Here is a 6000-nt window from a genome sequence, read left to right on the forward strand (position 1 = left end):
TTCCCATGCTGGCTAGCCACAGCTCAGAGTGCAGAGCTGATAAGGGTAACAGATGTGAAAGAGGAGGTCATATTAAGCCAAGGTAGAGGAGGCTGGGAGAAGAAGACCCAATAGGGTAGGTGATGAGACACAAGATCATTGAAATGTGATTGAAAAGCAGGTGCACAGCCATGTTTATGCAGTTTTGGAATTGCCTGGAGCCTGGGGTGGAAGCAGCTCATGTGGTCAGGAATGCCTGAATGCATCAGTGTGGTTGGTCCACGTAGTAAAGGATTATTTAGCTTTGCAAAAGAAGCTTGTGGCACAAGCCACAACAAAACTAGGTTGTTTGGAAGTGGAAATCTCAGTTGAGAAAAATGTCTCCATCAGATTGGCCTGTAAGCAAGCTTGTGGGACGTTTTCTTGATTGATGGTGGATGTGGAAGGGCCCAGCCCAGGGTGAGGGTACCACACCTGGGCAGGTGGTCCTGAGTTGTATAAAAAGCAGACTGAGCAAGCCGCAGGAGCCAGCCAGTAAGCAACTTTCCTTCTTGGTCTCTGCTTCAGTTCCTGCTGACTTCCTTCCCTTTGTGAGGGGCTATAAGCTACAAAATGAAGTAAGCCCTCTCCTCCCGGAGATGTCTGTAGTCATGGTGAAGTCCCGGCAGCGGAACCCAAACTAGAGCCAGGTCATCGTGCTAGGTGCCACATACACTCAAAAATAAGTACTGCACGATTCCTCAGATGGGAAGCATGACAGAATAACGTCAAATCCTTAGACACGGAAGGAGAACAGTGGCTGGCAGGACTTGGGGAGGAGGTTTAAGTTTGAGATGATGAGGGGGTTTCACTTTGAAATAATCAAAAATTCTAGAAATGAAGGATGAAATTAGTTGCAAAAAAAAAAAAAAGTGAATGCATTTAGTGCCATCAAACAAGATGCTCCCAAGTAGTGTAAGCAGTGATATTCACACGTATTTTTTCAACCAGTTTTAAAAAGCAAATATTCACAAACACACCAGGGCTCTCCACACCATGCTCATTCCTCAGCAAGGGGTTGCCCTACCCATGATCTGAAGCCATTCTGCAAAGTCCTGTGTGGAAAATTCCTGTCTCAGCTGAGGTCCTGCCCCCATTCTGGCCAACTCTAGCAGCTAATGAGTTATGTTGGTGAGGGTGCCATGGGGCTGTGCAGTATCCTAGGATCCACCCTCCCTGATGGGAAGCCTGCAACCCATTGCTCAGCAACTCCCTGGGGAAAGGAGTGGGGCCTGGCAGGAAGTAGCCCCAGGAAGACACAGGGTCCTACTGGTGATCCAGATGTGACTCTCAGCTCTGCCGGCCGCAATGCCTTTGTTCCACCATCATCAGCCGCAGCCCTCTGAAACCAGATGCCCAATTACACGCTTTCTGAGTGGCCTTGGTCAGAGCGCTTTGTCACAGCAAGAGAAAAGTAACTAAGACACCCTTTATATTTGCTACACACACAGAGCAGTTGGTTACTCGTAGGCGAAAGTAAAGACCCACTTTAAGTAAAATTCTCTAACTGGCGTGAATATGTACACATTCTTAGTAACACTTCCACATCGCTGTTCATCACTGAAGAAGTCAGGACAGGAACTCAAACAGGGCAGGAACCTGGAGGCAGGAGCTGATGCAGAGGCCATGGAGGGGTGCTGCTTACTGGCGCGCTCCTCATGGCTTGCTCAGGCTGTTTGATTATAGAATCCCGGACCCCCTGCCAGGGATGGCCCCGCCCACAACGGACTAGTCCCTCCCCCCCATCACTGATTAAGAAAATGCCCTCCAGGCTTGCCGACAGCCAATCCTAGGCATTTTCTCAACTCTTGACCCTCCTCTCCGACTTGTGTCAAATTGACGTAAAGCCAGCCTGCACAAACCGACCCCTTGACAACCTGACTCTCAAACACTTCCCTGTAAAGCCACAACCTTTTCTTTCTCGGTCATTTCCAAGACCACATATTAATATGCACATTGCATTAGAATCGTTCCAAATTTTAAAAATCCCAACACTTAGAAATTCAGTCTCTTTAAAATATCTAGTCTATTTTGAAATGCAATGTCTCTCAATTGTGGGCTCCTATAAAATAAAAAAATAAATACTTTCTCACTTCAGAGGGAAGAACCGGGGCATGGTTACAATCAAATCGAAGCGAAAATCGAACTCCAACTGTCAATAATAACCCAGTCGCCAGCGCCTGGGATACACTCACCATCTTCTGGGCTCCTCCAAAGGGCTTGGGTCATTCCTCCGGCTCCGTCCTCTGCAGCGCACACAGCTTGTCTTCTAGACTCCACCGGCTCCACTGCTGCTGCTGTTGGTGCTGGGCATCCTATGCCAGGGGAGTCTCCAACCTCCTGGGCTCTCTATTGCAACTGGGCTGCGCCTTCACCAGTAGCCTCTCCTGGGCTCTCCTCATGGCCCCAAGTCTCTTCTTCTCTGCAGGATCCTTCAGTCCTGGGCCTTCACCAGTAGCCTCTCCTGGGCTCTCCTCATGGCGCCAAATCTCCACTTCTCTGCAGGATCCTTCAATCCTGGGGCCTTCAACCGCCACTGAGGCTGCGCCTTCACCAATGGCCTGGCCTGGCCTCTCACCTCTCACAGTGCCAAGCCTCCGCTGCTCTCCATGATCCCTGCATGCCTTCAAAACCAGTACCACCTGGGAGACTCTTACACATTCGGCTGCCAACACAAGGTACAACCTAGGCCACCTCTAGAACACAGCCTTTGTGTGCGGATGGTCAGGGAACCCGTCCTGGAAGTCTTCCCCTCAGTGACGCTGGTCTCTCCTTACTCACTGCTAACGTCTCAGCTCCCGCTAACCCCAGCAACAGCTGTCCGGGGGAAGCAGGCTTTCATGTCAATGGTCTTGGCCCTTTGTTGATCATGGCTGACTGACTCTTCAGTCCCAGCTGACCAGAACCACAGAATCTTAATTCAAAATAGCAAATACGCAACGGCCCAAATAGTCTTTAAGTAATTCTCAAAGTTCCCTCTGGACCTTCACAAGCCAGGCCTTCATCATCTCCATTTCTCTCAACACTCTCTTCTTCCAAGCTCCTACAGAACAGCCCAAGCTTTGAACACCCAATGGCTTTTTTTTTCCCCCCAAAGTTCCAAAGTCCTTCCACAATCCTCCCAAAAACACATGGCCAGGTCGGTCACAATGTCCTACAATCCTGGTACCAATTTCTGTCTTAATTAGGGTTATTAGTGCTGTGAATAAACACCATGACCAAAAGCAAGTTGGGGAGGAAAGGGCTTATTTGGCTTACGCTTCCATATCACTGTTCATTACTGACAGAAGTCAGGACAGGAACTTGGAGCCAGGAATTGATACAGAAGCCATGGAGGAATGCTGCTTACTGGCTTTCTCCTCATGGCCTGCTCAGCCGGAACTCTTATTGAACCCAGGACCTCTAGTCCAAGGTGGTATCGCCCACAATTGACTGGGCCCTCCCCCAGCCATCACTAATTAAGAAAGTGCCCTCCAGGCTTGCCTGCAGCCCAGTCTTATCTTCTCAGTCGAGGCTCCCCTCTCTTTGATGACTCTAGCTTATGTCAAGTTGACATCACACCAGCCAGCACAAATCAACAGGAACATTATCATCTTCACTGCCGTTTACTTGACTCTTCTTTTATATCTCTCCATGATGATTTGTTTTCTGTTTTTTGAAATAGAATCTTGCTAGGTAGCTTGGCTAGCTGAAAATGTGTGTCTTCCTGTCTCAGTCTCCATAGTGCTGGGGTGAATGACACCAAGCCTACTTAGCTTTCACCTTCTAAATTTCCAATATTTCAACTGCAGAAGTGGGGTCTGGGGAGACGGCTCTGCAGTAAAGAGCTCGCCGTGCGAGCATGGGGACCTGAGTTCGATCCCCGGCACCCACATAAAGCTGGGCATGCATCAACAAACACATGCTGGGAAGCAGTGCAGGCCCTGAGCTCACTGGCCAGGAGTCAAACTGAGTCAGTGAGAGCCTGGATTACCGAGGAACCTTGTCTCAAAAATAAGACGGAAGAAACTTACGAAAACAGCTGACACTGACTTCTGACCTCCACTCACACCTGCATACACACATTTGTATGTATCACACACACACATACACACACACACACACACATACACACACACACACACACACACACAGATGCTTATTAGCACAAATTAAATGAAGTGCTATAGTAAAATTAACAATCTAACTCATGCCCTCCTTTGCCAGTTTGGGACATATTCTTCCACATTTTATTATATGAACATGAAAATCTATCTACAGATAAGGTTATCTGTTAGCCTCAGATGAACATGAAATACAATTCTATTAGTATTGTTTTTCAAACAATAAATAATGTGGCCACCATTCAAAGCCAATTCATATATTTCATTTGTTCTACTCAACGGTGATAAAATGACCGTCGATGGGTGAACTGTAACAAGGCAGCTCACACATGACAAACATCCGATTACAAGTCTTTGTGTCTCTACAAGCCATGATGAGCTTGCCAACTTCATTTCTAGAAATTTCTAAAAGTGGGACTTCTGTTTCAGAAGTCATACTCTTTTTAAACTTGAATAAATGTTTAGTAAGCATCACCACCTCCCCTTTCAAGAAAGAAATAGCACCCAGTACTGGCCCCATCCCTCCCTCCCCTTGCTATTCTCCCTCTGCACCCTCCCTTCCATATACACACAAATACCACTTGTATTTGTGAAGGTTCATTGTCCCATTTCCCTTATTGCTTCCCCAACCCCATCCTGGGCTGGTGGCCTGAGCTGAACAGGCTCCCCTACTCACACCCCTCCTGTGTAGGTTCAGAAAATGTGTTTTGTTTGGGGGACGGTTTTTGTTTGTTTGTTTTTCCTGAAACAAAAGACAGGCAAAGACAGGCAGCTCTCTGTGAGTTTGAGGCCAGTCTTGTAGGTGGACTTTTCTTCCCTGCCCACCAGTTCCCAAATAACTGACATGGAGACTTAATATTAGTTACAAGTGTTCAGCCAATAGCTCAGGCTTGTTACTAGCTAACTCTTACGTTTTAAATTAGCCCATATTTCTTATCTGTGCTTTGCCACATGGCTTGGTACCTTTTTCAGTACTGCATGCCCATCTTGTTCTCTCTGTGTCTACTGGATGACGCCAGACTCCCCAAATCCCCTCTTCTTCTTCCCAGCATTCTCAGTCTGGCTCTCCTGCCTAACCTTATCCTGTTCAGCTATTGGCCACTCAGCTTCTTTATTGAACCAATCACAGCAACATATATTCACATAGTTTAAAGGAATATTCCATGTTCCTCCTTTTTTGTTATGGAAAAAAAACGTTTATTTTGCCATTATTTTAATTTAGAAATAGAAAACCTCTTGGGGAAGAGGAAAGAAAAACACAAAGTATACAGGCAACTTTTTACTTCATGAGCTCACACTCTCATTTGTTCACTCGTTCCCACAAAGAGAAAGCAGAAAATATGGAACGCTTCACGAATTTGCGTGTTATCCTTGCACAGGGGCCATGCTAATCTTCTCTGTATCGTTCCAGTTTTAGTAGATGTGCTGCCGAAGCGAGCACCATATTCCTCCTTTTTGTCTAATTAAAAAGGAAGGTTTTAATGTTAACATAGTAAAATTATATATAACAAAAACAGTTATCAAGTAAGAATTACAGTTACAATATCCAGTCCATTTGTATTTGGCAATATTAGAGAAAAAAGTCCATTAGCTATTTTATCTTTGTGAGTCTAAAGTTTTGTAGCTAATTTGCCTTTTACCATAACTAAGGAAAACTGTAAGTCTAATCATTTAGTCTTTAACGCCAACAAAGACCACAGAGGGTGAAATGTTATCTAACAACAGGGACATCTGTCTGCCTGGACATTCACCCTAAGTTCTTCGTAATGTTGGGGCATCCATCTTTGGCCTGCAGGCCTATGATATCTGACAGACTTTTCTGAGAAGCAAGGAATTTTGAAGGACTATCCTACCTTGTCTTGGCAAATTTTAGCAGTCA

General features: G+C 46.0%; 1 non-coding gene across 1 annotated transcript; it reads right to left on the minus strand.

Annotated features, from left to right (window-relative positions):
• Positions 1-5455: 5455 nt before the first annotated feature.
• On the minus strand, positions 5456-5562 carry LOC114699173. Its single transcript, XR_003735482.1, has one exon. It is a non-coding gene; the product is annotated as a U6 spliceosomal RNA (small nuclear RNA).
• Between the last annotated feature and the right edge of the window lie 438 nt (positions 5563-6000).

Source organism: Peromyscus leucopus, chromosome 23, assembly GCF_004664715.2.
Source record: "Peromyscus leucopus breed LL Stock chromosome 23, UCI_PerLeu_2.1, whole genome shotgun sequence".
NCBI classification, from domain to species: Eukaryota; Metazoa; Chordata; class Mammalia; order Rodentia; family Cricetidae; genus Peromyscus; species Peromyscus leucopus.